This window comes from Glycine soja, chromosome 9 (genome assembly GCF_004193775.1).
Source record: "Glycine soja cultivar W05 chromosome 9, ASM419377v2, whole genome shotgun sequence".
Lineage (NCBI taxonomy): Eukaryota > Viridiplantae > Streptophyta > Magnoliopsida > Fabales > Fabaceae > Glycine > Glycine soja.
The window spans coordinates 20,462,287-20,474,398 of NC_041010.1; the positions used below are offsets into that span (position 1 = coordinate 20,462,287).

Sequence of the window (12,112 nt, forward strand, 5' to 3'; positions counted from 1 at the left end):
TTACTAAACTAAAGAAGGGTTTTCAGATTGTGCATCCATATAGAAACAAAATGTGGAGGATAAAGATAGCAGATGGAGGGAAAGATGCACACATATTCGGCACAAACAATTTCTTGGGAAGACAAGTATGGGAATTTGATACTAAGACAGTAACACATGAGGAACGAGCCCAAGTTGAAGCAGCACGTTAAGATTTCTTTAGAAATCGATTCAAAATTAAAACTAGTGGTGATCGACTTTGGCAATTTCAGGTATCCAAAGATGATTCTACATGAAGCTATAAGCTATTTATTAGTCCATCTTCTTGGTTATTCGATCAGACATGTTAATTAATTTTTTTTACTAATTAAAAAAATTGTTTAATTATTTATTAAATAATTTTTTTAGTAAATAATATTTTTTGAAATATTACTTAAAATAGTATTTTTTTTAAGACGCTAACTTTTAATTGCTTCAAATTATAAGCTTTTAACTTCTAGTTTTTTTAAAAAAAAATCACTTTTATTCTAATATATTTATTCATTTTCTTTATTATTTTTTTTAAATAAATTATGATTTTATTATTTTTTTCAAATAAATTATGATTTTATTATTTTTTATCATTTTACACTTTTCAACTACTTTAATATCTAATTTTATTAAATTCTTATAATTTAATATGCTAATTTTTCAACTTTCAACTACCAACTATTTTGCGGTTCCTTTTGTTGAACACAATTATAAGCCATTGTTTTAGATTTATATTTAACGAGAGTTTTATTCTTCGCATTTTTCTTCCAAGAAGGTTTTTAGTTATTTTTCTTAACCTCTTATCCATTTTAATAACCTATCATTCTATCTTTATTTTTAAATTTATTTTCATTATTTTTTAGAAGAAATTATCAATAGTTAAAAATAACATTATATCCAAATATAAATTATTTATAATAAATCTAAAATATAATTTATATATTTAAAATATTTAGTTATTGCAAAATTTAATTATGATATGTAGAAGCAAAGCCTTTGTCTTTGATGTTTTGATGATGATCGTGATGATTTGATGAAAATGCGCTTCTCAAGTTTAATTCAAGACAATGATTCAAGAATACAAGATACAACATCAAGAAGATCTCTAGTATTTTAGGAAAGGAATTCCTAATTGAAATAGCAAAAGTTTTGGCCAAGAAATTTAAGTTAAAAAGTCTTTTTCAAGAGATTTACTCTCTGGTAATCGATTACCACAGGATGTAATCAATTACCAATGGCCAAAATGGTTTATAACAGCTATTAGAAATTTGAATTCAAATTTTACACTGTGTAATCGATTACACAATATTGGTAATCGATTACCAGCAATTAATAAACATTTTAATTCAAATTTTAAAGCCTGTAATCAATTACACAAATCTTGTAATCGATTACCAGAGGAGATTTTCAGAAAATAACTTCCAAGAGTCACATCTATTCAAATGTTTTACGAATGGCCATCAAAAGTCTATTTATATGTGACTTAGAAACATGAATTGATAGAGAGTTTTAATTGTTCAAAAAGTTTTATCCTCTCAAAAGATTAAGAGAGTTTTTCTGAACTGAAATGTCTCATTCTCTCAAAAAGGATTTCTGGTCAAACACTTGCATATTCAATAAGGAGTTTTGATTGATCTTCATTGTACAATCTATCTCTTTCAAGAGAGATTTCTTCTTCTTTTCTTCTTACTTCTGAAAAGGGATTAAGAGACCGAGGGTCTCTTGTTGTAAAGGATTCCTGAACACAAGGGAAGGGTTGTCCCTGTGTGGTTCAGACTTTGTAAAAGGAGTTTTACAAAGAGAGTGAAAAATCTCAAGTGAGTTGCTTGAGGACTGGACGTAGACACGGGAAGTGGCCGAACCAGTATAAATCAGTTTGCATTTCTCTCTTCCCTTAAACTTCTTTTATTTATTGTCATTTATCTTTTGCTTTAAAGAAGTTTATTCTGAATTGTCTTTTGAGTAATTCATGTTAAGGGTGCATTGTTAATCTAAAAAGAGAGAGCGAAATTTTAATTGGGAAATAGTCTTTGTATCTTAATTCAACCCCCTTCTTAAGATAACTGAGATCATTTGTCTAACATAATATACTATATATACATATATATATATATATATATATATATATATATATATATATATATATATATATATATATATAAAAGATATATAAGTTATAATTAAAATTCATAACAAATAAATAGCTTTAAATACTAAAATTATATTTTAAATGTATAACAAACCGTTTATATTATAATATAAAATTATTTTTAAAAGAAACTGAAATTAAAGATAGAGAAAAGAAAACTAAAAATACCGATAAAAAATGAAAGTGTTTTTGTAACACTCTAGGAGATATTACATTTTGTCTTCTTACATTACTAAATTTTTAAAACTTAGAATATAAGAATATTAGAACTAACAATGCAGAAAATAAACCTTTGAGATGCATAACATAAATAAAACGTATACAAAGCTTTTGATACTTAGATGTCTTACAAAAGTATCACCAAGGTACATAAAACATAAAACAAAATGTCAAGCATTGGGAGACACAAAACTATACTAATTTTCCTCCAAGCAAGCAACTTCATGCTCCAAGCTTCTTCCATGAAGATGTCCATTTGTTTAGCCTATAAAAATATGAATTTAAAAAGGATGAGACATAATGTCTAAATGAGTGCTCTAAAGACTTTATGTCAACTCTCCATTTTAGGGATTCTTATCCTAACTCTCATGACTTCTCTTTTCTTTTCTTGGTACTCTTATTCACAACTGTTATCCCATCACATCATTTCTACATACTAAGATCATACCTTAACCTTTCCTTGGACACTTAGATTTGTCCTTATATGCCAAATCTAAGGTCACTAGTGCATTAAGGCACCTAGAAATCATTATTGCTCCTTAATCTCTCACTAAGGTCCCGCTTTCCTTTCACACTAGTTAGATAAGAAAATGTTTAACCTTTATCTTTCCTTTTAGCTAACCTAGGGCCTACAAAGCCTCTATGTGAGGTACGTCCTATTGCATAACCCTAGGGGTAGCTCCCATCATACACACATACTCACCCCTTCTTGTATAGGTCTACTTCACGTTGCTCACCTAGCAACTAGGCACATGACACCTATCACACACCAACACGTGAAACACATATACATCACACATAACAATTCCTAGCTGGTTTCTACAACTGTATGGTTTGTGTCATCTTTCTATTTAACTTACAATCCAGCCTCCTGTCATTTTTGTTGGTTGAGCTTTAGTCAGGAGAGGTTCCTCTCACTATGACCTCTTACTACCACTAGTCAAAAGTGGTTGATCTACCTTCCATTATTGAAGGATGTTCCTTTAAAATCATTATTTATATAACAAAGAATAAGTTTGTCCTTCCCTATGAAGAACCCTTTCTTCCTTGTGAAGAAGGTTGTTTTTCCCCTAAAGGTGTCTGGGCTGATGATGATCCATTCACTCACTCTAAGGGGTCATTTAGCCTTAACTCTTACAACTCCTCTAGAGTTGCATAACTTCTCATATTTCTTGGAGTCATAATTAACTTTCTCTTTGAAACTCTTTTATAAAAACATTTTCATAAAATAATCATTTCCTTAAACTTTTTGAAAACTCATCATCACTCCTTAGTGACCTAAGGGTTCTTTAGCCCTTTTGCACATCATTGTATGTCGAGCGTCTGACTCTCGAACATGACTAGTATCGGGGAAGGTTCCACCCTATGTCACTAAGGGGATACCTTTATATAAAAAAAATAAAAAAAAAACTTTCTTGAAACTATAACCTTCACTTAAAAACCTCTATTGAAACTTAGGGGAAACTCCCCACCTTTTTACTAATAGGCACAGGTATAGTATTAGGTGTTTTATATGTCTTTTATTAAAAAGGATTTATCATTACATACAATTAAACCTAAGCATATGTGACAATGACATGAGTGCAACAACAATTAAGGCTACCATTATCATCAACAAATAACACCACATAGTATCAAGCAATCATAGAAATACAAGGGTAGAAGCATAGAAAGAAACTAAATATTTATAGCCCTTATACTCTCCAAAAGTCCCTTTAGAAAGGGTCCCAAAGATGCTCTCTAGAGATTTTCTTGCTTAAGCTAGAGGGGATTCTCACTTAAGCTAGAAATACTTATCGCTTAAGCTAAAAATCCCTCAGATCTCGACACACTCTCACTTAACCGAGACTCTTTCCTCACTTAAGCAATATTCCTTGCTTAAGCTATGAATGACCCTCGCTTAAGCTAAACTCTCTTATTGCTCCCTAGTGCCACTCTCACTTAAGTGAGACTCTAACCTCGCTTAAGTGAAATTCCTCGCTTAAGGCATGGGTGATTCTTGCTTAAGCTATGGTGAACAAAACCTCCCTCGAACAACTATTGATTAAGTGGGAAAAGGTCTTCATTTAAGCGAGATTGCAACTCTTATAATCATGAGCGTTCACGATTTTTCTCTCCATGACCTTCCAACCTCTTCCATACAAGTAAGATCAAACTTATAACACATCTACACCAAAACCTAACTCTCAAACATGCATAAATACCTCTCAAGCAGGCTCAAATCTTGTCCTAAACATTAAATCCCTAACTTAGGGCTCAAAAAGAAGAAAAGAACAGGGCGTTGATCGAAGATTCAAATAAGGGGAACAAAGAAGGCTGGAGGAAAAGCACTCACACTCAAAGTCTCGAATTTGAGCTCTAGGCACTAGGTCTCTGATCTTTGCTCCATTTCTCTCCTTTAACTCTTTTTCCTTCTTCTCATTCTCTCTAATTTCCTTTCTTTATTTTGTCCTTTTCTCTCTAACTCACCCTTCTCTTTTCTATTAACATTGTGGTGTGTGTGTGGCTTAGTAGGCCTTAACCCACCTGGGGCCTTGGCTCCCCATCTAGGTCATGTTATCCTATTTTCATCAATTCCTAATATAAATTGACTATTATTTAGGCTAAATTATAATTTTGGTCTTCTTATAATTTCAAATCCATAATTTTAGTCCCCCTATTTTTAAATCATGACATTTAGTCCTCATATTTTAAAAAATAAGCAATTTTAGTCCTTTCATCGATTGACTGTTAGTTGACCATCCAAAGTCAAACATTGACTTGGATGTGGTACATTGATGCTGACGTAGAACTTATATAGGCTGTTGACATGACATTTATATGGAAAAAATTAAATGAAGTGAAAAAACAAGAAGTGTCTTAATAAGAATTGAACTCATAATCCTTTATTAATAGACAAAACAATAAATCACTAAGACACTTGCTTTGTTTAATTAACTATATTAACATTATTTTCTATGTATCATCAGTAAAAAATTATTAATTTTTTTTTCAAATTATCAAAATTTATAAATTAAAAAATATTTAATATATAAATATTTTTAATTTTATGAAAATAATTAGAGTGAAAATAATATGTATATTAAAATCAATTAAAATATTATGTAAATAATTTACATATTAATTTATGAAATTTAATTATAAATTGGTAAAATAAAAATATGTAAACTATTCAAAATAAAAACATATAAAATAAAATTAAATATATTTATATATTAAATGTTCTTAATTATAAATTTTGATAATTTGAAGAAAAAAATAATAACTCTCGACTATTGACACCTAGAAAATAATGTTAACATAGTTAACTAAACAAAACAAGTATGTTAGTGGTTTATTATCTTATTTATGAATAAATGATCATAAGTTTAATTTCTATTAAGATATTTTTTTTTTACTTCATTTAATCTTTTTTCACATAAACTTCATGTCAACTGTCAATATAAGTTTTATGTGATCATTAATATGTCAGATCAAAGTCAACATTTGACTTTGGAAGGTCAAATGATGGAAAGATCAAAATTACTTTGTCTGAAAAATAGAAAGATTAGATATCTTGATTTAAAAATATGAAAACCAAAATTGCGAATTTAAAATTATAAGGAAATTAAAATTATAATTTAATATATTATTTATAGTGACTAGGATTATCCTTTAACCGTTAATTATAGCATTATTCCATAAAAAATGTATTTTTATTATTTTTAAGGTCCTAAATCGGAGATGTTTCAAATTTCACATGATCGAGAAAGAGATTTTATTTGTTGATTGTATTCTATTTAATTTATATTTTCTATAAGCATGTCCAAGCTTAAAAAATTCCAATTAAGTTCCACTGCAAAGTCAAACATACCCCTAATTTTCAAAAAATAAGTACTGTTATTATGATACTAATTAATTAAAAAATACAATATATTCTATTAAATATTTTTAATCATTCCTTGAATTTTAATTTGTTAATCATTCAAGTGGCACTTAGCAAAACATACATTTTATTAACTATTATAATTGGAACTTTTTGCTCATCAATGAGATTCTAATGTATTTCTACAAACTTCAGTTGTTTAGATTAATTGTGAGACTAATTTTTAGTCTAAAACTTAGTCACATTTACATTTCACGCTTTTCCTTAAGGATGTATTCTGCATAAATCAAACACAAGTTTTCTTCCATATATTTAATGAGTGTTCAAAACATATGTTTTAACATTTTTAAGAAAATGCATAAAATTTATTATGTTTAATACAATATTTTTTTCAACATAAAAGATTCTTTCAAATGTTAATTTGTATACGAGTGAGAATAAAAATTTCTTGATAAAATTGATGAACTATATATGATAATTTTTTTTTATAAAGTTCATATGATGATTAATTATAATAATTTAATTTGAATATATTGAAAATATAAAAAATATATATTATCATTTAATCATAAAATATTATGTATAATAAAATTTTTTCTCAGTACAAAAAAGTTTATTATTTTTTTATTAATTACCTTAAAAAAAATTTTACTGTATTACCTTAAAATTTATTTCTAGTGTGATTTTAATATTAATTACCTTAAAAGTTAAAAGTCATGTTTAACATGATTTCTTTTATAATAAGCACCTTAACATGATTTCTAATACATTGACATTTCAGAGAAAAAGAATTATTAACAGTACAGTCCATAAAAATTTGACTTTAATTGTAAACATATTATTCTTGAAAATTTGATAGATTAATAATTAAATATATTATACAATTTTTTTCGGCTGAAAAAAGGTTGAATAATAATAATTAAATATATTATAAAAATATTTTATATTAAAACATTATAAAATAAAATAATTGATTCATTAAAAAATATAATAAAATGATTATAATTTACACAATTAAATAATTTAATATAAAAAATATTTATCCTTATATTTGTGGGAATTATAATGCTATTTTTTGTTTAGGGTTATAATGCTAATTATAAAAAGTTTAAGTATATATACATGTATGCGGAGGAAGGGGGATAGTATTGTATATATAGCTCAGTGGATGATTCAACCATAAGTGTCAGACGTAAAATAATTTTTAAGAAATTTTTTTAAATTATATTGGACCTTTTCTATGTGATTTTTTTACTTTATAAAAATTAATAATAATATTTTTTTTGATGGACCTAAAACTTAGACTTTAGTTGTTATACCGTTGGAGATATCCTTGTCCATGCCTCTTTGTTTTTGGATTCCTGAGAAAAATTAATTAGTATTGTTACATGTTTTTGTTCTCTTAATTTATAAATGTTAAGTATAACTCCTTCTTTACCTTTAAAAAAGTATAACTCTTTTCTTTTGCCATTTTTGTTTCCCAATTTCTACAGATTCTAAAACAAAATAATTTCAAACAAATAATAACTAGTGTGAAGATACAAGATGATGAAAAAATTACATGTGAAGAAAAATACTATCACATTGAAGAGGGCTGCCTATTATTTATCAGCACTACAGACTAGTGATGGTCATTGGCCTGCTCAAATTGCAGGTCCCCTCTTTTTTACTCATCCATTGGTAAGTTCAACCTATTCAAAATATATTAGATACATTTTTGTAGTAACTTTGTATTTCAAATCGTTATTAAATAAAAATAGAATCATAGATATGTGAAAAAAAAAAAAAAAGAATCATAAAATTAATGTATTTTAAAAAAAGTAGTTCAATTAAGAAAATCTATAATAGATAATTGTTTAGGTGAATTGTTTATAATAATTTTTTAGGACCTTATAATTTTATATAGATTTAAACACTCTACATGAAATTCACTTCAATGCTAATGTTGTTAGAGTGAATGATTAATTTAATTTTACTCGTCTTACAATATTTAAAAATATTTTATTTATGATATAAGTTTATTAAACAATATCATGTCATTTACTCCAATAAAAAAAAGGTTAAACAATTATGCTTAAAGTTAAATAAGTCATGTAAGATGCTCTAAGAATTGCTCAATAACTATGTTGATTTGGAACTGCTTCACGCATCATGTTTTGACGGGTTTTAAGCTAGACGAATTAGTTACAGTCATTTAAAAGGATAAAACTTCCTCAAAATTTATTTTTTCATGCTAAATTAAAGTCACTTATAGGTACGTAATTGATGTGTTGTTTATAAATCCAATAGATGAAAATTAAAAAAGGAAATATAATTCCAATTGGATTGAATACTCTCACTTGGCTACTTAGCTAATTAACGTACAATATATATAGGAGATAATTAAGGAGTTAAAGATGCATAACGAAACATACAATTCTAATTCTACCTTTAATTAGCAATCATTCTTGCTTGTTTGGAGTATGGCATATGGGTAAAACTGTCTTTCTACAAATTTTGTGATGAAAATAAAAAATTGGACAGTACAAACAAAACTTCTTTTACAACCACATAATATTGTGTAGGATTTCAATTAAGAGTAAAATTTATATTTGGTTTTCTAAAAATATAAGTATTTTTTAAATATTATTATTAATTAAATCTTTCGGTCACTAAAAATAACTTTAAAAAACCATAATTTTGAATGAGTAAATTTTGTTTTTACCTCTATAGTACAGGAATTAAACTATCAATAGTTTCGTAGATTGATGGATTAAATTAATTTTGATTTTCAAATTCACTGTCAATTTTTTGGATGATCAGGTCTACATATTATTTATGATGGGGAATTAAATCAATATTAAAATTGTTAGAACGAACAAAATAATAATATAGCTACAATCATTAAACTTAATTCCATTCATCTTATCGAATAATATTAGACCATAATTTAATTGATTGTTTGTGGAATTAAAAAAATACTAAATACTGTTAATTAAGTGAAAAAAATCATTTTGTCAATATTATATTACCAAAAATACTTAATTTCTTAAATAATCATGAAAGTAAGATCTCCAATAATATATTGCCATCTCTAATAAATTCATCAGTTGAACTAATCTCTCTCTCTGAAAACTTTTTTTCTTTATTGTGAGAAATAAGAACGCTAAATTATTATTTTGATCTTTTTATTTATTTTATTCAATTTATTTTTGTTTTAATAAATATTCAAATTTAATCCCTTATTTTTCGAAAGTGCTTCAATGTGACCTATTTAGCTTTGAGCCGATGCATTGAATCATTTAAAAAATAAGAAACTAAATTAAACTTTTACTAAACAAATAACCAAATTGAATAAAATAAATAAACAGAGCAAATTAGTAATATATCCAAATAAGAAGTATAAGTTAGTTTGTGGTCACATTATCTCTTTAAGAAGTCATGTGTATTCTTTTAATAGCATCCAAATAAAACCTAATGGTCTATATTTATAGTTGTCACTTTTTACAATAAATAGTATTCTCATTTAATGTACTCTCTATATGTGTGTGATTTATAATTGTACTTTACAAAATTTATGTAGTGTCGAAATACCATTTAACATTATTTTTCTACTTGCTTAAAACTTGCAGGTCATTTGTTTGTACATTAGAGGGGTATCTTGATTCTATATTGTCAGAAGAGCATTATTGCAGAGAGATTCTTCATTACATATATATTGTCATCAGGTATATACATTAAATTTCAAAATGTGATATCAAAATGATTGCGATGATGAAGGAAAAATTATATAATGTTAATTTTTACCATTTATTTTTCATTTGACAAAACTATTGGATCATTATACTTAACTTTCTTGTCATTATGCTTCACTACAAAATTTGAAATTTTTTCAACAGTAAACAATTTATGCTAACCAATACTTTCATTTGAAGAATGAAGATGGAGGCTGGGGACTACATATAGAGGGTCATAACGCCACTACTAAAAATATCCTATTTTACGACGCACATTCTACGTCGGTCTTATATAATCCGACGTAGTAGTGTACACGGTGGCATTTACGTAAATATATAAGTTTTATATACGGTGCATTTTGTATACGACAACGTTTCATTTTAACCATGCCTTTGTACCTTTGGTGGAACTTATCTAAGACGGTGCGTTTATAGACACTGTCGTAGAAATAGTCAGATACAAAGACGGTGTTACGCATACACCGTCTTTAATTTTGTACTTTATATACTCTTGTTTCGTGATTATTGAACACTCTCGTGTCCTCCAAAAACCTATTGCAATAACCTATAGCGCGTTGTTGCCTGAACTCATCCCACCGACGACTCCGTCGTGCCCACCCTCACATTGCGTTTCCCTGACCTCCGCAAAAGGAACCCTAGCTATTGTTCCCACCACCGCCACGTAGCCAAAGTCGTGCCCTTTGGAGTGGCGTCGCCACCTTGCTAGTGTGAAGGTAAGGATGTCAAAGTTTTTGAGTTCTTGTTTGGTAATATAAATGTGTTATAGTATTAAGGGTTTACTTAAGTAAGACTTTTAAAATGTGATTATCGACTTGTTGAGTTGCCCTAACAATGTCATCGTTAAATATGCCAAAAGGGTTTACTTAAGTTAGAGTACTAAGGAAGTTTATGTTCTTGGTGGTTTTGGTTTCACGTTTTTCATATCTGGATTGGTGCACTTCGAGCATAGCTTGTTGGATTTATTACATATGCATTTGTGGTTGGGATTATTTTCCTCCATTATTAGATATGCATAACCTGTTGGATTCAAATGACAAAAGGAATCTATGCTACTGTACTAGTTTTCTTCTTCACACTGATTAAGGGTTATTATTATAATTATAAAAATGCACAAGTGGTTGGATACAATTTTCGTCTTGCCCCATCTGAACTATTTCTTGATACATGAATGACACTGTTGAATAATGTATTTTTTTATTTGCGTCGTGTAGTTTTTTGTTTTGATGAATAGTATGAGAGTTATGGTTAAGCTTCAACTGAAACTAAGAGTCCAAGAACTGCTATTCGAGTTGGATAATTATTTGGACTAGGTTTTGGAAAAGTCTAAAAGAAATGCTCTTGGCTCATGGTTGGAATAGAACTATCCCCACATTTGTAATAATATCTAGTTCCAGCTTGAACACCTACATGAAGAAAGAAATATGTCTGAGCTTAGTCCTAACAAATTAGAGTCATTAATTGTAGTTATTATTCAATTGATACCATTCTTTTTGTTTTCATATAGTGACTCAGAATTTATTTTTAACATATCATCATAAAAATCTTATACTTTGTAGCTTCATAAATTTAAAGAAAATAAATAGTAATGTGCTTAACAACAAACAATTAAATATTGTTATATGATTGGGATATGATTAGAAGAGTAATAAATCAGAAATTTGAAACTATAGTGAACAAAGTTATTTGTGGGTTTGAATTAATTTTGTTACATTTTTCAGAGGAACTTATATCAATTGGAAGAGTTACTCAAGAAGGTTAAATTGAAGACCATAAGGACTAAACCACCTTCTGAATCTATTGCTGGCACAAGGTACTTTTTGTTTATTAAATTTGATTGTGCATTTAGAAATTATTAAAAATAAAAAATTTTCTTATGGGTTGTTATTGGTTGGTAAGTTGGTGTATCTTAGTTTCACTTGTTGATTGGTAAGTTGGTATTAAATGCATGCATGTCAATTTTGATTGTACGTTTAGAAATTATTAAAAATAAAAAACTCAGATTTTATTGATAGCCAAGAGGGAGGGAGGGTGCACCCTCATGATATCTTTATCCTCAGAGAATTGAACAATGAAGTAATCATTCCTCATGTTTATAAAATCCTTTCACCTTGGGGTTACATTAGTTCTTGAGAT

The 12,112-nt window shown here is 27.8% G+C and overlaps 1 pseudogene; it reads left to right on the top strand.

Moving 5' to 3' along the window:
• Window positions 1–50: 50 nt before the first annotated feature.
• The window catches only part of LOC114368253, a 43,426-nt pseudogene continuing 31,364 nt past the window's right edge, over window positions 51–12,112 (top strand).